This window comes from Chinchilla lanigera, unplaced genomic scaffold (assembly GCF_000276665.1).
Source record: "Chinchilla lanigera isolate Chin_1 unplaced genomic scaffold, ChiLan1.0 scaffold00032, whole genome shotgun sequence".
NCBI classification, from domain to species: Eukaryota; Metazoa; Chordata; class Mammalia; order Rodentia; family Chinchillidae; genus Chinchilla; species Chinchilla lanigera.
Window position 1 is genome coordinate 23025735 of NW_004955433.1, and position 22791 is coordinate 23048525.

The window sequence follows — 22791 nt, forward strand, 5'->3', positions numbered from 1 at the left end:
CTTTTGTTTCTAAGTAGTCACTGGAGGGTTTTGAGCTGAGAAGAGGCCTGATCATCTCAAGGGGAAGGCAAGAGGGGCAGTTAGGAAGCTAGGACAGTGGTGCAGGAGGTGGTGACGATGCCTGGGACCGGGAGATTAGTATTGGAGGGGACAAGATAGAGACGGGCTTGAAGGTGAAACTGGATCTGCAGACTAACTGGATTCGGAGTGGATGAGAGGAAGAGGAGTTAATAATGACAGCGCTTGGCACTTGATCACGTAGAGGGGCAGAACCGGGGGAGGCCATGGGCAGATTTGGTGGGGACTGCACCCAGACTGGAGGTTTTGATGTGTTAATGTCTGAGATGCTGTGCAGACATCAGAGTGGAGAGGCAGGCAGGAGCTGGACACAGGAGCCTGGAGCTCAGGGCTGAGGGTGGAGCTAAAGATGGAAATGCGGGGAGTGCAGTGTCTCAGCGCTGCTCAGTGCCTGAGGCTCAGTGAGGTCACCCAGGGAGCACATGCAGAAGGGTGGGCAAGGCAGGAGTCTTGGGTCGGCAGAGAGCATAGTGATTTCTGTATCTAGAAGTCTTTCTAAAGGCTGGGCCTGGTGGTGCACACCTGTAATCTCAGCACCGAGGAGGCAGAGGCAGGACCTCACAAGTTCAAAGCCTACCTTGACTATGTAGCAAGTTCAAGTCCAGCCCACACCACAGAGCAAGATTGTGTCTCAGTCCACACTCCCTGACAAGTCTTGCCAGAGTTGTCCAGATTTCCAGAGTTGTCCCCCATGGCATCCCTAAGGCAAGTGCACTGAGCAGAGGTGAGGGTGGAATCTTCCTCGGAACAGGAATGGGTCAGGGCACTGATGTTTCTCTGCCTCAGGCTTCCTGGAAGTCACCCTGGATCTCTGCTCTGCCTGCACCTGGACTGGAGCCCAAGGGTTGGGGAAGCGTGGTTGTCCTCAGTGATGTCACTGCAGAAGTGTCAGTCTGCATGCTTCAGATATAAGAGAGGGACCTGCAGAGAGGTTACCTGCCCAGCAGCCCACTGCTGGGAGCAGGCAGGACCCAAAAGCAAGACTTGTGGGTGCAAGCCCTGGGTACTGACCATGCCCGGCCTTCCGGAACTTGAGTACACTTTCACTTCCCAGGCTTTTCTCTGTTTTCTTGTCTTTGTGTTTAGCACAGCACAGCCCCTGGGACTCCCCTCGGCTTTTAGGGGCTGCTTCCTCAAGCTGACAGAACCTACCTCTTCTCCCTGTCTGGAGCTCTTCTCCCTCTACAGTCCAGATCTTTCTAGAGAGACACATTCCAGAACTTTCCTCTGCCCAGACAACAGGTCCTTCGGCCCCTGATGGCATTTGTCTCCCTGAGGAGTGGAGCTAAGGCTGGGGCGTGGGAATGGGGCCTAATGCAGCAATGACAGCAAGGGCTGAAAGACCCAGATCAGCAACCAATGGAGTAAATGTATTTGAGTCATCTGAGCCTCTGCTTATTCCCCTGTGAAATGGGATAATTAGACCCAGTTTCCAAGGTAACCATGAGAGTTTAGTGAATGCATAGGTGTTCAGTAAGGGTTGGTTCTGCCCTTTCTTATGTGTGCCTTAATCCCACAGTGAGAGCTACCTCACCACACTCAGACTTTTCTGCAGGGTCCTCCCAAGACTCTTCTGGAGGAAAACACAACTCTTCTTCCCCAGACAGCCCCAGCATGGCACACTGGACCACTTTCAATAGGTGCCAGCTCTGTCTAGACCCCACATGAGCACACAATGGGCATGGGGTGGGTAACTCAGGCACTATATTCTTCCTACCTTGGGGCTGGATATGAGATCACAGGTACTGACCCTGCCCCAACTGCCTATGCTACACATGGGAAAACTGGGTCACATAGCATGAGAATGGCTGCAGCTTCACTCTCCCAACTCCACATCAAGTGCTCTCCTGCTGCAAGAGTAGGAAGATGCCCAGGAAGGAACCCACCCACTGTATTCAGTGAAAACACACACAGACAGAAAGAAGGCCTATTTCAAAAGTAAAGCTGGGTTGGATGCTATTCCCCTTCTGGGTATTTTTCCAGAAAAACTGAAAACATCATACCACAGCAATATATGTGCACCCATGTGTATAGCAGTGCAATTTGTCATAGCTAAATCTTGGAAACAACCCAAATGCCCATCAACTGAGGAAAGGATAAAAAAGATGTATTTTTATACAATGGAGTATTACTCAGCTATAAAAAAGAAAAACTCAAGGCTTTCATAGGTAAATGGATGCAGCTAGAGGCCATACTCATAAGTGAAATAAATCAGACCTGCATGTGTAAATATCATGTTGTCTCCCTAGTGTAAGAAACTGAAAGAGTAAATAAAACCCAAAAGGTACAATACATATTATGAAAGGGAAAGAAATTGCTCAAAGGGAAGGAACAACTGGGATGAGGGAATGGAGAAAAGAAAGAAAAAAAGGAAGGAAAAAAATATACATTATACAAGAATAGCTGGGATAATTGAACTGCTGGTGTCTGTTGGTTTATTGAAAGGAGCAGTTAATGCTTAAAACTTTTCTTGACCAATTTTTTTTTTTTTCCGGTACCAGGAATCAAACTCACGACCTTATGCTTGCCAGGCAGGCGCTGTGCCACTGAGCTAAATCCCCAGCCCCCAATTTTGAATGTTTATATCTGGTAATCTGAGCAACTAATTTGAAGACAACAATATGCAATATAACAATTGTTGAATGCCTACCATATTGATTAATGAACCTCTGTATTGTTTCTAATGTTTTTTTTAAATTTTTTATTCTCTTTAATTGTTTGATCAATCTTCCATTCTGTTCATCTGAGCAATTTCATTGAAGATAACAGTATGTAATATAATAACCATTATTAATTTCCTATCTTCTTGTTTTGAAATTCTGTATTGTTTTTGTGTTGTTTTTATCTGTGTTGTTATTATTTTAGGGGTTTTTTTCTCTTTAAGATAAAAAATAGGTAAAGCTGTGAGCCAGCTGCGTCCTTAAGAGGGCAAAGGCTGTCACAGCCAGGATCCCCGGCCTCACCTCTGACGCAGCCAGGGCAGCACACTTGCCCTCCTCTTGTGAGTGCCCCCACTTGGCGTTCCTTTGTGTGGATATACTGCAGATAACTTCGGCATTCTGCTCTCATGGCCTTTTGAATTGTCTTCAGATTAGGGCAATGAATGTAGGGCTGGGAATAGTCTAGAACAGGGTTGTCTAACAGAACTTTCTTCAGTAATGAGAACATTTTTTGTCTGCACTGTCCAAGTAATGGCCACTAGCCACAGGTAGCTATTGAGCACTTGAAATGTGGCTAATGCAACTGAAGAACTGAATTTTTAATTTAATTTAAAAATTTTGTTTTAAATAGTAGCTCCATATGGCTGTCATCTTGGACCACATTTGTGGTTCTCATACATGATAAACATATGGATGCATTTCTGTTGGAAAATGCCTTCCACCTAGGAGTGGGATTTCTGAGTTATAGGGTACATGTATGCTTGGCCTTAATAGTTGAACGTACAGTTCTTCCAAAAGTGGCTATATCATCACCCTTTTCACAGCAATGTATGAGAGTTCTGGTTACTTATTCCCTCAACAATATTTGTCATTATCTGGAGTTTTCTTTCCCATGTTAACCATTCTGATAGGAAGAGATATCACACTGGGACTTTAATTTGAGTTCCCTCTGGTAACTTAATATAGGACCCTGGGCATCCTCTTTTGTTAAAGGATTGCTCAACCCTTGATTATTTTCCTATTGGGTCTCTTTATTATTGATTTCTAAAGGTTCATTATATATTATAGATCTGAATCTTCTGTGGATATATTATTGCAAAAAGCTCCCTCTCTGTGGACTGCCTTTTGACTCTCATCATAGTGTCTTTGTATTAACAGATATTCTTAATTCTTTATATATAAAGTATTTATTAATTTTATCTATAATTATTATGCATATTTAATTTCAAAATTTATAGGAAATAAAAGTTTTGCAGAACATCAGATTATGGAATATTCTTTTGTACTCTTCAGAAGCAGAGAGCTTTATTGCTGCTATTCAAAGAATGAAATTTTATAAACATTAAAGCCATGTTAGGCACATTTTGAGTTGGATAATGTCCTTGTTAAAGAGGTTTTGTCTATTGTTATTGAAATTTCAGGTTTGCGTTAAATAAAACATAAGGGGTCTCTCATAAACGAAACTCTTCTTAACCTCTCATATTTATAAGACAAAAGGGCACCTCTGATACTTTAAAATAGTGGCAGTGATCCCAGTAGTTTTAGGACCATTATAGTACATGTGGCATTATAGTATGCATTGTGCATACACAGACAGTGGCACTGTGGCATGGCTGCTATTATCATTCTTGTGAAGGAATGGGATGACCAGTGACACCTGTAGTCCTAATGTGCTGGCGTGTCCGCTGAGTGTAAAATACAGTTATCAAAAACAACATGACTGTCAAATTCCCAGAGAGTGTATAATTTACAATTGGGATTGTATATTCAGAACCCCGAGGCACGTTCTTTAAAAATATATAAATTATACTGTACATTAAATAAGAACAGTGGGCTCAACAGTATAAGCGTGAGACTGGCTAAAGACCGGTGTCCGGGCGAACAAATGTTTACCTACCATTTTGTAATCAATTTTCGCTCAATCTTAGCGCTTCTGATGTTTATCCTGCAGCAGGATTTATTTTCCAGCACTCGAGAATGAAAGGCTCGGCTCTACCCAGTTGTCTGATTACGAGAGCCGGGGGGATGGCAAGCTGATGAAGCACATGTGTGAGAACAAAGGTGTACACCCGCATTTTCCCTTTGTTTGACATCGGCTTTGATACAGACAAGAATGCAAAAATATATCCTAAAATCTGAACAAGGTTTTGTTTCAAGGCTGTACTTCAACTGTAAAAAAATCTCTACAGGAGGAGAAGTACCCACGTGACAGTAATACTGCAACCTAGGTACTCAGAGGTACCCAGCATACTGAAAATACGAGTCATCATTAAAAGACAGTGTGGGTAAATATCACACATTTCCTGTCAGCTGTGGCTGAGATTTGCATATTTCCAACTGAAAAGGAATCCTGTGGGGCTTTTTACTTACCATTTATTTGAAGAAAGGCTGCCTTAGGTCCTCTCATTGAACATAAGGCCTAGGTTTCAAAATTGGCTTCCTTGTATCATCACAGACATATTATTCGCTGTTAATGCTGTTTGACATTGAACCACTGTAATTGATGGTGAAACTGTCTCCTGTGTATCTAGCAAAGAACATGCTATTAGAGTAAAAAGCTAATCACGAAGAAATGGATGATTCCATGAAGACGTAAATGGCCCAGTTGTGTCTCAGGGTCTGATAACCATTTCCAGGCACCTAGACAGACAAATGCCTCTATGAGAAGCATTCTCCAGGGTCCTGAGGCAGGTAGCAAATGATGAATATATTAGGAAGTCCTTTTTCAAAATCATTCTGTTGGGGCTTGGGTGCACCTCAGAGGTAGAGCACTTGCCTGGCATGCTCAAGGTTCTGAGTTCAATTCCCAGCACCACAAAAATAAAACTTTGCTCACCCAGCCATGGCCTTGACCCTGTTCACATCTTAGTTCCTAGGCAACCCTTCAGGCCCCCCAGCTCTGCCACATTGTATCCCAAACCACCATCAAAGTTCTTTATCTTTTTCTTTCAAAGTTCATTATTTTAATATGGGCCAATTTATCCTTTTTTTTTTTTTTTTTTTTTTGTGGTACCGGAGATCAAACTCAGGAACTTGCACTTGCCAGGCAGGTGCTTATACCACTGAGCTATATCCCCAGCCCTTCCATTTTTAATTGTTAGTACATTTTCTGTCCTGCTTAAGGAAGCCACAGTCACGAAGATGTCCTCTAATCCCATCCTCTTCAAGCTTTATTATTTTGTCTTTCAGCACTTAGATCTATCACTATGGAAAACCTTTAGGATTTTGAGGTTTGATTGTCATACAGTGAGCATTTATTATGAGCCAGAAATTCTGCTATGCAGTGTGATTTATTAGCTGACAGCAGAGATTGCTGTTCCCATTTTATCGATGAGTCAGTAGAGGTTAAGAAACCTTGCACTTTCATCCAGAAGCAAGGTCAGGGTTTGAACCCAGGGCCATCTGTGTTTTATTCAACCAAAGTGATGGGCTAGGACAAGAGGCAATCGGCTCAGGTAGGGAAACCCTGAGGCTGTGACCTCAGCAGTGGCTAAGGAACAAGCCTCCTCCCAGGGCCACTCACCTTCTCAGGAATGTTGGTGAACAGGAGGCTTGGAAGAGAAGGTGCTGGGGCTCTCAAGAAAGCTCAGGGCTATCTGATGGGAGAAGGGATAAAGAGTTTTTCTCCCCATACCCCATAAAGTTCTGGGAATCCCTGTTCTATGAGCCACATGCTGGGAAACATCTCCCAAGTTTCATCTTTAGTGTGACAGTAGCAGCCAGTTGAGGTCATGGGCATTCATCATAGTGAAGAAATATCTGTCTTTGGGGCTGGGGATTTAGCTCAGCGGCAAAAGCGCCTGCCTGACAAGCGCAAGGTCGTGAGTTCAGTTCCCGGTACCGGAGAAAAACCAAAAATAAATAAATAAATAAATAAATAAATAAAAAAGAAATATCTGTCTTTCCTTAGTCTAGTAGCTTTTCTCCTCTACCTGCTGATGTGACGTGTCATATTAATAGAGTTTTTATCTTAATCCATTCTTGCCTTCCTGGAAGAAGCTCTAGTGCTTACAATAGCTTATTGTTAATACACAGCTACCCTGATGCAGGTTTCCTGGATGCCCTAGTTAATTCTGGGGCCTGACAAACTCTCTGTGCATCAGGAGACAAAAATCTCATCACTTTTCCTGTGGTCCAGACCCACAACACACAGGGCCCTGTCTCTTGTCGGCCTCTGGCTCCAGGCCAGGGCGGCATGGTCACCAGTGGTGGGAGCCGTAATTCCTTCCCTGCCATGAAGGTATAAAGGGGTTAGCAAAAGTGTGGCCAGGTTTTGTGATGCTTTCTATTGTTGATCTCTGATTTAATTCCACTGTGGTCAGAGAAGACATTTTGCATGATTTCCATATTTCTTTATTTATTGCTAATTGTTTTATGGCTTATACATCCTGAAAAATGTTCCATGTGCACTTGAAAAGAAGGTGCAACCTGTTGGTCATGTGTTCTGTAAATGTCAACTAGGTTGGGCTAGTGGATAGTGTTGTTCAGGTCTTTTGGATCTTTGCTGAGTTTCTAGCTATTGTCACGTTAGTTAGAGAAAGAAGAATTAGTAGGTCTTTAAAATCTCCAATTATTATGGCTGAATTGTCTCTTCCTCCTTTTAATACTGACAACACTCACTTCATGTCTCTTGGGGCTCATTGTTTGATACATATACATACCTAGTTGTTGTATCTTCCTGATATAGTGGCCATTGGCAATATAAAGTGTATTTGTCTCCAGTAATATTTCTTGCCTTAAATTCTATTTTGTCTGACATCAGCATAATCATGCCAGCTGTGATCCCATCCTTTTATTTTTATGCATTTATGTCTTTGAATCTAAAGTGTCTCTTGTACCAGCATAGAGTTGAGTCAGACCTTTTTATTCACTTCGACAGTCTCTGCTGTTTAAATGAGGTTATGAATCCATTCATATTTTTTAGAAAACACAAATTAATTACAATTACAAATGATGGGCATAGATTTATATCAGCCATTTTGCTGTTTGTTTTCTTTTTGTCTCATTTTTTAATTCATCTCTTCCTCCTTTATGTCCTTTATTTTAAGTAAACATGTTTAACGTACTATTTTGATCCTTCTGAGATTGTTTTTACTATTTTAAAAAATTGTTATTAGTGGTTGCTCTAAGAATTGCATCTTACTTTCTTACCTTTATGGCAGTATACTTTAGAACAATATTAACTCAAATCCAGTAAAATACGGAAATTTGGTTCCATTATATCTCCTTTTCCTCCTCCTGCTTTTGTGCTTTTATTATCAAATTATACCTAGATATATAGATAGATAGGAAGAGCTAAACAAAATGGTATCACAATTCTTTTTTAATCAATTTATATCTTTTAAAGGAGTCAAGAGAAGAAAGGAGAACATATTTATGGAATCTTTTCTGTTTACTTGCATATTTATCATATCCAGACATTTTTATTTCTTCCTGTGGATTCAAATTAGTATCATTTCCTTTATAGCTTAAGTATTTCTTATAAAGCAGGCCTGTTAGAAATAAAAATACCTCGTTTTTGTGTTTATCTGGAAATGTCTTCATTTTACCTTCTGTGTGTGTGTGTGTGTGTGTGTATTACTGGGGACTGAACTCTGAACCCAAAGTCGTTCTGCTGAGCTATATCCTCATCCTACGCTTTTGAAATATATTTTTCTTTTGAGACAGGATCTTGCTAAGTTGCCTAGGCTGGGGTCAAACTTAGGATCTTCCCACCTCAGCCTCTTAGAGTACCGAGATTACAGGCAAGTACCATCACACCTGACTTCATCCTCTTTTGTTTGACAGCTTCTTTCCTAGCGTTTTAAATCTGTCGTTTCACTGCTTTCTGCCCTCCACTATTGCTGATAGAAGCTGTGCACTAGAATGAGGATGCAACTCAGCACTGGAGCACTTACTGCACATGTGCGAGGCCCTGGGTTCTACCCCCGGTACCACCACCCAAAAAAACCATAATCATATTATTGTTCTCCGTTGGTGGTTTTTCCCTTGCTGCTTTCATATTTTTTTCACTTTGGCTTTCAGTGGTTTGGCTGATATGGCAGGTGTGGCTGCTTTTGTGTTTATTCTACTTGGGATTTGTTGAGTTTGCTGGGTATGTACAGTGTCTTGTCAAATTTGGGAGATTTGTCCATTATTTTTTCAAATGTATTTTCTGCTCTTTCTTTCCTCTCATTTGGGACTCCTGTGACCAACATTTTGCTAAGTTTTATGTTGTTCCAGAAGTTTGAAGTTCTGTTCATTTTTTTCTTCAATCTTTTTTGTCTGTTCTCCGATTGAATTATTCTCCGTTGGTTTATTTTCAAGTTCACCAGTCTTTCTTCTGCCATCTCAAATCTGTTGTTGAGTTCCTCTGATTTTTTATTTCAGTTACTATCTTACAACTCAGAATTTCTACTTGGTTCTTTGTTATTTATTAGTTGTATCTCTTTATTGACATTCTCTATTCTTTGAATCTTCATACTTTCCTTCAATTTTTCAATCTCTTTAATTACCTGGACGTATTTATAATAGCTGTTTTAAAAAGTCTTTGTCTCTTCAATCCAACCTCCGAGAATACTCCTAGGCAATGACTGACTTTTTTCTTGCTTTGTTTTGATTTGATTTTCCACTGCATATCAATAACACTTTATTATTTCTTTGTCTTGTAATTTTTGTTGAATATCAGATATTTTAGATAATATAGTAACTATGCATTCTGACTTTTTACTCATCAAGAGTTGTTTTTTCATTTGTTTGGTGACTGATCTAAATTAAATCTGTTTAAATCATTTTCTCCCACAACATGCAGCTGCTAATGTCTCCACTTTGTATTTGTTATCTTGTTTTCATTTTTCATATTTCCTTCCCGATAGTTGACTCCTGTCTACAGAGCTTAATGTTCAGCCGAAGACTGGTCAGAGGTTGTGTGCACATGTCTTAGTTACTTTTCTTGTTGCTGATACAAAATAAGAACACCCAAAGTTAAAGGAGGAAAGGTTTATTTGGCTCACAGTTTGTAGAGGTTTCAGTCCATAGTCAGCTGGCTCCAAGGTGGGGTGGCACGGCAGAGAGGAATGGCAGAGAAGAAACAGTCAACAGCAAGCAGGCAGGTGGGAGCACATTAACCCTCTTTCTGTCCCCTATATTTTATGCAGGCTACCCACCCTAGGGCAAGTGCAGCACCCACACCCTTAATCCTAGCCAAAACTATGCCACACCAATCAGTGGATTGATTTAGTAATCACACACCCTTGATCCCAGCATCACACACTCTAGATCCAGCCACCTCTGAAAAGTCCCTCTATGACTGCATGAGTCTTAGAGGAAACATCCAGACACAAGCCATAACACCACACATCTCCAAACAGTCAGGATTTCCTCTCCTGCAGTGGGTTCAGAGTGCACAGGCTGTTTTCAAGTCTGCCCCAGACTTCACTTTTTACTGAGGTCTCTCACATCTCTGCTGCACACACTCATGCCCCATCAGCCAGAGACATACTGGCTCGGCTGCACACACAATCCAGATGTGTGGAGAATTTCTCAGGCTCGCCTCTCAGAACTACCTGTTAAATCTGCACTAGTCTATTTCTTGTCACAGATAAGACTACAGCTTCAGGTTAGCACAGCAGCTGGCCACCTTTTCCATTTACCACCGAGGCTGCTACTTTAACTCCCAGCACTACAGGTCAACTGTGTTCTCTTCCACAGTGGCAGGGAAGCCACTGTTGTCCCCAGCTGAACCCACTCAGGCTAACAGAGTTGGTGGGAAGTGGTGGGGCGTAGTCCCAGGCAAGAACGGTGCAGACCCTCTCTGTCCTTCCATGAGGTAGAACTGAAATAGTAGCTTTACAGTTCTGCCCAGCTTTGCAGTTGCATTTATAGAGTGCTCATGTAACTTATATAAACACCTCATTTAAGCTGCAGAAGCACTGCAAAAGTCTCTTACCGAGTTTTAGGGATAAGGAAACTAAAGTCCATAGATGTTACATGCCCTGGCTAATGCCACTGAGCTGAGCTTCTAAACACTGAACTGACAACCTCTGGGGGCATCCTCTTTCTGAAGCTTTTTAGAGCAATGCAGGAAACACCCCCAGAGTAGACTGATTATTCACAACTGGAGTAGCAAAGAATGTAGTGGTGATCTTCACAGACCCCAAATCACATTATTCCCACCATCCAACTTACAGAAGTAGTCTATGAATTTTCTGTGTTGGCTGATGCTAACTAGCACCAGAAAGCTGGGGAAAGACTGATTTCCTTTCTGACTGACATTGAGCTGCAGAAATATCTCTGAGCATCCTGGAGGCCAAAGCAAAAAGGCAAAGAGGATCAGTTGCATGGTTTTTGTAGTCTTTAAAGGGAACATAGCTTTCTGGAGAAAGCAAAAATTTTATCAGCCTTCCTATCCTGGAGAAAATTCCTTACAGAGAGCCTCACCCATGGGATGCAGATGAGTACAGTGGACGACACCTGAAGCAACACGTTTGGTAAAGCTTCTTAAGCGAGTGCTCTCAGCAGACTGTGAGGCATAAGAACAAAGCAAGACTCCAGAAAGATAGTTCCTGGGAAAGAGCCTCAGCTACAGTGGCCTAAGAACACAGCTCTGAGCTGGTCCAGCTTGTGCTGGGGACTGAAACCTTTACCTTGCAGGACAGCATGTGGATGACACAGCCCTCATGCAGCTCTCCCTGAATATTCTTTCCTCCTGGGTGAGAGAGTGGATGATCATTTGCAGCACTCATAAATTTAACATTTTGTGTATCAATTATTCATGGGCTTCCTGGAAAGTCCATGTTATAGTAAATGGTCATTTTTGCATGATTTTGAGTCTCATTATGAGGTGTGGGAGCTAATCCCTCTAGCTGGTGGGTGAGCCCAGCCAGTCTCCCAGCAGCCACTTCAACCCAATTCCACCGTCTCCTGCTTATCAGGCATGCATAGTGTGACTCCACTGATGTTATAAAAACCTGGGACTTAGGGGCTGGGGATTTAGCTCAGCGGCAAAAGCGCCTGCCTGGCAAGCGCAAGGTCGTGAGTTCAGTTCCCGGTACTGGAGAAAAACAAAACAAAAAAAAAAACCTGGGACTTTTGTGAAATTGGCTGAGGAACCAACTCTAGATGGTGATGAAAGAGAATAGAAAATAAAGAGGCAGAGGCCAGTCACTATTCCAGCAAGAAACAGAGTTTGCTGTGGTTTGTAGTAAGGTGTCTAATTCCACCATGGCTTGGTTGTGTAATGCCAGCCAGTTCACTCTTTCCTCTGCAGAAATAAGGGAGACTGATTTGCAAAAACTGTTTCAATAAGTTTCCAGCCAATAAATAATTGTTCCTCAAGCTAGAGACAAACTTTACTGAATGATGGGAAGCCGATAAAGTTACGGTATTTGGATATACAGAGGAATGGGAGTTAGTTTTTGTGAATTTATTGGAATGGCAGGCTGTATCTTAATAGTGGAATAAGTCATTTTAATCCTGTATTCAAAAATCACTAAGGGCTTGCGGATGATCACATATTTTTCCAGTTATACTTTAACACAATGGATAAAATCTTTTACTTAGCAGTGGAGCACCCTCCTATTAACTCTGTCATGTAGAACAGATGGAAACGGAGCTGCTCTGCTGAGGGAAGATTAGGGAAACTCCCTGCTGCACCACATCTCCCCATCTCAGCACCAGGGCATCTGTTCAGGACCTCTTGCTTTCACAGTTTAAAAGGCTCATTTCAGTCTGATTCGTATCTCTGGTCCCAGTAGGTAGCATAGAATAAGCACTTGGTGAATATCAGCAGGTGAATGCATGGATGGATGGATGGATGGATGGATGGGTGGGTGGATGGATAGGTGGATGGATGTATGTATGGATGGATGGATGGATGGATGGACGGTTGGACGGATGGACAGATGGATGTATGGATGGGTGGATGGATGGATGGATGGATGGATGGATGGATGGATGGATGGATGAATGGATGGATGGATGGATGGATGGATGGATGGATGGATGGATGAATGAATGGATGGTCGGACACATGGATGGATAGATGGATGACTAAGTGGATGCTGAGTAGATACCAAGGTAGATAAATCCCTGGGAACATGGATGATTTGTTGAGTAAATTCATGAAGGATTGGTGAATAAGTTGACTACTTCATGCTCTATTCTTCCTTTCCACCATAATCTGCCCTACTAGTAATGCCATAAATGGACCCTGACATGACACTGGTGGTTGACTTCTTGTGGAAATGCACCCTTAGTTACTTTTCTCATTACTGAGACAAAATACCTGACACCCACAGTCAAACAAGGAAAGGTTTATTTGACTTGCAGTTCATAGAATTCATAGGCAGCTGGCTCCAAGGCAGCGGGGCATGGCAGCGGGGCATGGCAGGGGGGCATTACAGAGGAAAAAAAAACCCATGACAAAGCAATGCAGACAGAAGGCAGGGAGTAGCAAGCAACAACAGCAGCTTCTTTCTGTCCCTTTAAGTTCTATCTAGGTTACCCGCCCTAAGGGGCACTCACACCTAGAACTGTGCCAGACCAATCAGTGGGCCAATTTAGTAATCACACACCCTTAATCCCAGCATCATGCACTCTAGATCCAAGCATCTCTGAAAAAGCCCCACCTCTGACTACATGAGTCTTTGAGACATCAAGACACAATCCTTTTGTAAAAAGAATTCTCAGCATCAATTAACATTTTCCTTACTCCTCCTAGTGACCCAAACATCAGCCACTACTGTGATATTCCACAGCCTGAATCCAGCATGGAACACACCACTTTCCCAAACCCTCCTGGGGCCCTCAGACCTCAGTGCTTCCACCCATGTTCTTCCCTCCCCGCCCTGATATTTTCCTGCTGGCTCATCCTTTGGACCCAATCCTTCTGTGTCCTGATCTCCAGGCCACGTCTGTCTCACCCCAGCCCTCTGACACCGATCAGTCTGCTGGTGGATGTCAGCAAATGAGCCGAGAAGTTACCATAAAAGCAGAGAGACGACTCAGAATGTGCACTGCCATGTCCTCTGCCGTGGCCCCTCTCCAAGTCCCTGCAGGAAGCCGGGCCCTGCCAGTGGTGAGCAGAGGGAAGACAGTCCCTACATCATTGTTCTCTCCACTGACCGCACAGCCCTACCCTGTCAGCTTCAGCGTGGGGAGAAAAGTGTTCCACTGAGGCCAGACTTGCCAGGAAACTAGACCCGTGACAAATTTCTTCAAAATTTATGTGACAGGAGCCATTAAGTCGGGTCTGAGCCCTTGGCCCCCTCCCTCTCTGAGAGAGTGGACAAGATTGCGGGCAAAAGCTGTTGACTCAGCACCCCAGTGCCTCTGTGCCTGCCCTGTCACCATGGCTCAGGCAGCTTGAGGCTGCCCAGAGCACTTCCCTGCACCCACAGGGTGACTGTGCAGCTGCCCGACGCTGCACTCAGCAATGACCTAGTAGCAGCAGTCAGCCTCAGATTCCCTGACCTGAACTTCCCTAGGTTCCCCAGAATGGAGCTAGCCCTGACCTCAGTCCCTTAACACAAACCTGGATCTCATGTTCTCCCTTCGTAGCTCCTGTCCCCTCCTCATCCCCTTCATACCTGGAGAGTTTAACCACCCTAGAAAGAGAACAGTTTAAGAATAAACAAGTGCCTCTTCAGAGAGATTCAGCAGGTCCAGAGAGAACAAGGCATGTGCCCAAGGTCACCCCATGAGGGAGTGGTACAACCAAGAATAGAACATACTTCTTCTGCTACCATCCCCTCATTCACATATCTTGTTCTCTTTCCATGCTGTCTTATTTTGTGTTTTGTTATAACAAAATACCTGAAGCTTATTACTTTATAAATAAAAGAGATTTGTTTTGGCTCACGACAGTCTGAGAATATGGACTGGCAGGCTGCATGGTGGATAGCATCGCCTGACAGGAGCATGTGTGTGTGTGTGTGTGTGTGTGTGTGTGTGTGTGTGTGTGTGTATGTGACAGAGAGAGAGAAAGGCATTACATGGTGAGAGAACAAGTAAGAGACTAATGAGGGGCTAGGCTGTCCCTCTTAGAAGATCTCATGCTGAGAGCTGCATTAATCCCATCTGGGAGTGGTGCCTCTGTGACTTCATCACCTTCTGCTAGACCTCACAGCTGAAAGATCCTGGATATTGAGGACCAAGCTTCCAGGGCATGGAAGCTCTGTGGATAAACCACATCCCAGCTATGGTACTTGATCTGTGCCTCTCTTTCATGAATTATCAAACAAGCCTAGGTTCAAATCCCAGATCCACCAGAAATGAGGTGAACAATCTTGAGCACCTAACTTCAGCTCACCAAAATGCAGTGCCTTTATCTGCACAGGGGGTGACAGTGTCATCTACGGACAGAGAAGCAAGCCCAGGACAGCACTCCCACAGCTGACCTGGGTCACTTAGGACCTTCTGAATCAATGTGTTTCCCAGTCCCAGCCCTGGATCAGATGTCCAGACATGCCAGAGCTGGCTCCACAGCGTCCTAAGGATCCAGGCACCAGCCAGCTCATTGGGGGACTTGGTACCTGATCCACAGGATAGGAATAATACCAGCACTGTCTCTGAAGCCTGTTCAAAGGACAACAAATTGAAGGGGCCAGGGAACTCTGCAGTATCACTCCATGCATTCATCTGAGCCTTACTGTATGTTCTGCCCCTAGCTTTCTGCTCAAGTGAATCCTCCCACCAGCCTCCTCACCAGTTTCTCCTGCCTCCAGTTGGCCCTGCCCATTGTCTTTGGAGCCAGAGGGATGTCTTAAAACACTCTGACCATGCCATGCTTTGCCCTTGTCTCCTTTTCGCCCTGAAGATGAAGGACAATCTCTTGATTTGGCTTCAAGACACCTCATGGTCTGACCCCACCAGCCACTTCAACCTCAGCCTCCACCAGCCTCCTCTGTAGCCTCTACCACTCTTGTGATTCCTCCAATGCATTAATCCCTCATCATGGGTCCTAAGGTTCTTTTCTAGTGAAATTTGACAGACTGGCAGGTCATGGATCCTAGACCTGGGTTTCTTCATCAAGACCTGCCTTATTCTCATGGATGGAAAAACCTACTTTGTTCTGACCATCCACCAGAGCTCCTAAAGGACTGTGAACCTCATTGTTGGACTGGGGAGGTGGGTGAGTGATGGATGGGAGGATAGGCCAATGGGTGAATGCGGATGGCATGTGCCCTTCCATAGGTGCATTCAACACATCAAGCAGCGAATCACTGACCTCCTGTTGTGTCAGTCGCATAGCTCCCGAGCTTCCTTTCTGTGCTGGCTCCACCCAAGGGCGTGACAGACGAAAGACACATGCCCACTGTCCAGGGCTTCTCCACCTCTGTGGAGCTAGAGCAGCTGAGTGCAGGTTGGGAATTGGAAAGAGCAGTGTCTTAGCTACTTTCTCATCACTGGGACCCAATACCTGCCACCCTCAACTTAAAGGAAGAGAGGTTCATTTGGGCCCAGAGTTTGTACAGGTTTTAGTCCATTGTCAGCTGGCTCCAAGGCAGGGTGGCATGGAAGAGGGGTATGGCAGGGGAGAAGTAGCTCAGGGCATGGCAGCAAGAAACAGGGCAAGGGAGGGACGGAAGTGGACCCTTCCGGGCTGCACCCCTGCCGGTCCACCTCTTTAAACCAGGCTTCACTGACTAATCCGCTGATCAGCATCATGCAGCCAGGACCCAGTCATCCAGAAACCTTGCCTGTGATCATATAAGGCTCGGGGGAGGGCATCAAGATATAAACCATAACAAGCAGTCTGATCTAGGGCCTGGCTTTGACCAGCTCTGTGCCTCAGTTTCTGCATCTATAGAATGGAAGGAAAGATAACACCTATCCTTAAAGGTAGAGCTGTGAAGATTCAGTGAATGAATCATGCGTGTAAAGGGTGTAGAAGCTGGTGGCTGCATAGTGAATGCTTGATTTGAGAGAGCTGCTGTGTTACTGTCATTGTTCCTCTCCAGCCAAATCACCCAGGGTCTCTCCCCTGCAATCCAGAACAAACCTAGAAGTAGATCTGGAGACAGAATATCCACAGAACAGTGGTCCATTCCCCAGCCCTGGCTGGGTTCCTTTTCCCCCGATGTGAGCCCAAGACGTGTGGACTCCCATCTCTGGCATCCTGGTATCTTATCAACAGTGTCAGCTAATTCATCTGAAATCATCCGCAGGCCCTGGTCTGCTCTGACTACGTATAAAGTGTCCCAGAAGCAGCAAAGCATCATTTTAGGGAGAGGAACATTTTACTTCCACAAGCTTCAGAAAATGTGAGTTCCCCAGGGCGCAGTGCCTGATGTCCACAGAGTATCATTCCATACAGATACAGAATAAATTATGAGCAGTGGCCTTAAGCCTCTTGCTGACCCAGGTCCCTGTCTGTGGTGCTGTGTGGCCCTAGGGGAAGTTTCGCTATCTCTGAGGCTGTTTTCTTATCTGTTAACTGGGGATCCCATCACAGGCCACCACAGGATTAAATGAGATAATATAGTGAATGAAAAGTACCAGGCATTGTGCAGTACTCAGTAGGTACTAGGGAGATGGTGCATACTCCTGCTGAATGTGGAGGAGGGGATGTAGTTTGCACTTAATCCAGGGAACCTTTGTAGAAGGTTCAGGATAGAGGCGAAGCTTGCTTCATCCTCTGTCCTTGCCCCAGCTGGCACAGGGGGCCAGGGAGGTAGGGGGATGGAAAGGGGGCTGTCATGTTAATTCTCTGCAGTCATATTTATCTTCTTGATAAAGTAGGCCCCATGTTTGGAAATGGGAAGACTTTCCCTCATAATTTAAAACAGCACCTACCTCTGCTGATCGCAGTGACTGGGAGATTAATTTCCCAGCCAGCCGCACAGGCGGACAATGGCACCAACTGGCTTCCTCTGCAGGCCTGAGGGATGCCATCTCCTGCCCAGCTCATAATGAGCTCCGAGTCACCAGACAGGGCACGGCTGTCACTGCTGCTGTGGCAGGTGGAGGCAGAATCTTCAAGGTGACTCATGAATCTGACACCTTGGCAGTAGCAGGTTCTGCAGGCTATGCAAGGCAAGCAAACACACATGCACGTGTTCATGTGCACACACGTACACACACAGTCAGGGCACTGGCAGTCCTGCTGTGACCGGCTCTGTAGCCTCAGGACTGCCTTGGATCATGGTGTGACCAGTGTGCCCCATACCTCTGCAGTGTCTGGAGTCATAATAAGACAGTCTGGACCCCCCTGGGAGCAAGATTCTTGGACCCAACCCACTGTTCCACAGAAACACCTACCCTGGTGTCTTTGCCTTTGAAGGTGAGAGGCTGCAAGGCACAGAGGGAGAGCATGGTCATTGGCTCAGGAGTAGTGTGGTGGCCTGTGTCACACTGGATGAGTGGTGGCCAAAAACTCCATTTTTATGACCAACTCAAGGTAGTTAAAGTCACTGCATGGAATGGTGTGTTGGAAAAGACGCTGAAGCTTCCTTTTAGGCTAAATAGAAAAGGGAACCACGATTAATTAGTAATGTCTGCCCTTAGCATAGACAGGAAATGGTGGCAGGCGTGCTATAGATTCACTGGCTAAGGACTAGATTGCTCCTAAGTTGAAGTCAGACAAGACAGTTTATACTGATCCCTTTTGCCTGGAAGGAGACAGAGGGAGCTTCACCTTTCATCTGTGAGTCTTAGGAAAAATGGAAAACATTAGCTTACAGTAGCTGACAGGCAATGAAATAAAAATGAGAAGTTGGCATTTCATCCAAAATGCAAGCTGTCACAATCAGTCAAAAAGTAGAAAAGAAATTGAATTCATGCCTAATGGGAAAACAGAGTCAACTAAGTCCACTGCAGTTCCCTCAGTCATCCAGCAAATATTTAATGAGCAGTCCTTCTGTGCCTGGCAGTTGGCTATGTGCTACATATTCACTGAACCAGTCTATATAATGGAATTTCTATCTTCAAGGAGCTAACAATTCAGTAAAGTGAGCAGGGAACACAAAGACCCAACACAATAAGAAATAAGCAGGATGTTTAGAGATTGTGATAAGGGCTGTTTGAAGAAAACACATAGGGTGTTATGCTATGTATTGGAGAATGGGTCTATCAGGGCAACCTCTGTGTACTAATCAACTTCATGTTACTGTGATGAACTACCTGAGTCAATTAACTTTATAAAGAAAAAGGGTTTATTTACTTCATAGTTGTTGAAGGTTTAAAGTCCAAATGGCATAGAGCAGGGTTGGTGAGGACCACCCCTTGACTTTATCACCACTTGCCAGGAATGGCAAAGGCAGGGGACGTGTGTTGGAGCAAAAGACTCACATCTCCAGTTAGAGCAGGAAAAGAGAAAACCTATCAGAATCTCACAATCCCATAATCCCTTTAGAGGACATGCCTCATGACCTGAGCACCTCCCATAAGGCTCCACCTCCCAAAGGTTCCACTGCTTTCCAGGAACATCACACTGGGCATCAAGATTTTACATATGGACCTCAAGGAGCGCTCAACCTCCAAACTAGGACAATCTCTGAGGAGGTGACTTTTAAGGAAAGCTCTAAATATGAGTCAAAGGTAGCCAGGTGCCAGGTACTTCCAGGAGGCTACACAGATAATATTGTTACAAATATTCATGAGTAAATTTTTGTACAGATGTATATACCTAGGAGAGCAATTCCTGAATTATATGGTATTATGTTAACCACGAGACTGTGTTCACAAAGCAGCTGCACCATTACATGTCCACTAGCAGTTTATAAGGGGTCCAATCTCCACATCCTCATCAACACTTAGTATTATCTATCTTTTTTTATTCTACCTATCATAGTGAGAAAGAAGTGCTATCTCATTGTAACTTTGGTTTGCATTTGCCTGATGGCTAAGGGGGTTGAGTAACTTTTCATAGGCTAATTGGCTGTTGTGTCCTTGGTGAAATATCTGTTTAGATCTTTTGCTTATTTTTAATGGAGTTATCTTTTTATTACTGGAATTGTAATAGTTTGTTATGTGTTGTAGATACAAGTACCTTATGAGACATGATTCACAGATATTTTCTCTCTGTAGTTTGTCCTTTGACCCTCTAAATGGTGTCCTTTGATGCACCAATTTTTATGTTTATCTATTTTTCTTTTGCTTTTCATGCTTTTGTCATCATATCTAAGAATTGTTTGTCAAATCCAAAGCCATGAGGTCCTATAGTGCTGTACCCAATTTACTGGTATTTTGCTGGTAATTTTTGCATCTATATTTATAAGAAATACCGTTCTGTCATTTTCTTGTAATGTCTGTGTTGTTTTGGTATCAGGTTAACATTGGCTTTACAGAATAAGTTGATAAGTATTCTCATCTCTATATTTTAGAAAAGTTTGTGAAAATTTCAGTTTCTTTTTTTTAATTTTGGTAAAAATATATAAACATAAATTTTACTCTTTTAACCATTTTAAGTGTCCAGTTCAGTGGCATTATGTACATTCATGTTGTTTTGCAACCATCATCACACCATCTGTCTCCAGAACTTTCTTCATCCTCCCAAACTGAAATCCCATGCCTTTTATGGATACTATTTTCTTCTTTAAATGTTTGGTAGACTTCACCCAACATACAGTGAAGCTATGTGATACTGGGCTTTTCTTTGTGAATATTTTAAGTTATTAATTCAACCTCTGTACTAGTTACAGATTTATTCACAGCTTCTGTTTCTTCTTGAGTTCATTTGCTAGGTTTTGCATATATCCATAAATGTGTATATTTCATTGAAATTGTCCAATTTATGGGCATTTCATTGTTCAAGTATGCCTTGACAACTCTTACTTCTGTAAGGTCTGTATTAAATGTCCCCTCTTTCATTTCTGATGTTGGTACTTTTAGTCATCCCTCCCTCTATCCACTTCACACCTTGATCATTCTGGATAAAAGCATAGTTTTGTGGGGTTTTTTTGTTTTTTTTGTTTTTAGCTTTTTCAAAGAACTGACTTTTTAATTCATGATTTTTCTCTACTGTTTTTCTATTCTCTATTTAACAATTGCCACTCTGATCTTTATTTCTTTATTCTTTGTTCTTGCTTAGGATTTAAATTGCCCTTCTTTTTCAGTATGTGAGGGTGGAAGGTTATTTGTTGATCAGAAATCTTGGCTTTTCTCTTTTTAATGTAGACATTTACAGCTACAAATATTCCTGTGAACACTGCTTTAGCTGCATCTCACAAGCTTTGGTATGATGTGTCTTCCTTTTAACTCATTTCAAAATATTTTTTAATTTCCCTTATGATTTTCTGTTTGAGTGATTGGTTATTTATTAGTGCACTGTTTTATTTCTATATAGTGAAATTTTCATAAATTTCTATTAATTTCTAGTTTCACTTCATTGTGATCAAAAAACATACTTTGTACAACATCAATCATTTAAAATCTATTGGAATTCATTGTATGGCCCAGCATATGGCCTATTTTGGAAAACATTACATGTATGCTTGAGAAGAACATATATTCCATTGTTATTGGCAGAGCATTCGATGGATGTCTCTTGAGTCCAATTCATGTACCATGTCATTCAAGTTTTCCATTTCCTTTTTTATCTTCTGTCTGGTTTTTCTTTACCTAATTGAAAAGGGAGTATTAAAGTCTACAGCTGTTACTGTTGTGTTATCTGTATTTCCTCTCAATTTGTTAGCCTTAGTTTACATATTTTGGAACACTGTTCTTAAGTGCATATATGTTTATAATTGTTGTGACTTATTAATTAACCCTTTATTATTATAAAATGGCCTTCTTATCTCCAGTGACACTTTTTGTTTTAAAGTCTATTTTTTCTGATACTGTTTTTATGGCCACTCCAGCTTTCTTATAATTATGTTTGCATAGTAGATATTTTTCCATTCTTTTACTTCCGCTTCAGTTCCCAAGTAAGACGACTCTAGATAATACATAGTTGGATCTTGCCAGTCTGGCAATCTCTGCCTTTGATCGGCTTGTTAATCCTACTTTATTTTACACCTTGTATCTGTCTCATGTCTTCTTTGTGTTCCTCTATTTCTCCTTTTTGCTTTAAGTGAATATTTTCTAGGGTAATCCTCCGACTTTCGAGTATGTTCCTTTCTGGGAGAACATTAGTAAGTTGGATTCATTCAAGAGTCTGACAAAGTGAGGCTTATACACATTGGACACATATATACAAGGTAAAGCATAAAAAACCCAAACACACATAAAAATTCAGTAAGTCTCCAACTGCACTGTACTATTATACACTATTGCACCGTGCACAAGCACCAGCAGCACCACTGTCTCATGGCAGGTACATGAGCTACTTCTGTGATGTGTTCACATCTGTGAATGTTCATAATGCAAGATCTCTTCCTATCTATGAGACTTGAATGTTCATGAGTCAGGGACTTGCTGTATTTCAATTCCTTTATTGATTTTTACCCCCATATTTGTTTGAGTTATGTTCTTAGTGGTTGCTCTTTACCATATATGTCTTATCAGACTCTCCTTCTTAGTTATACAAACTTGATCCAAATGAGAAGTAAGCTACCCCAGTCACTCCTGTATAACTCTACTCTTTCTTCCCTCTTTTTGTGCTATTATTATTATGCAGTAGAGAGTTTCTTACCTAACTCATGATGGTCTAGTGGAGAGATCAAGGTCCAGAGAGGGCCTGGCTTAGTCATGTATTGGCTGCATGACTCCAGGTGAGTGATTTGATATCCTTGAGCCTTAGTGTCTCTACTTGTAAAATGAGAAGGATGAACGTAACTCCAAAGACGAAATGGAATCTTAGTTCTAAGTCTGTACATAGTAGGAGCTCTGAAAATGCCTAGATTTGGTCCTCATCTTTGATTCCAGAAGTCCACTTAGCCTGGCATCCTCAGATCAGAGAGCCAGGAAGCACGTATGTCTAGCCAAAAGCACGTGCGTGCCTCTCCAGGGGAGCATCTTCCAGTGAACTTCAGCAAGCAAAGGCTTGTATTTCAGGCAAGGACAATACTTATAGGCCCTTATACTCCTTATCTTTGCCCCTCTATGCATCTCCTGCCCCTTCTCAACACCTTGGTAAAGTCAACCTCAGACCCTAGTAGAGGCCCTGTGTAGTACTGACAGCCTTCAGTTCTAG

At 43.0% G+C, this 22791-nt stretch overlaps 1 protein-coding gene across 1 annotated transcript in view; it reads left to right on the forward strand.

The window, feature by feature from the left end:
* Bean1 (brain expressed, associated with NEDD4, 1) overlaps positions 1-22791 on the forward strand; it is a 41720-nt gene that overhangs the window by 8400 nt on the left and 10529 nt on the right. The window lies entirely within an intron of this gene.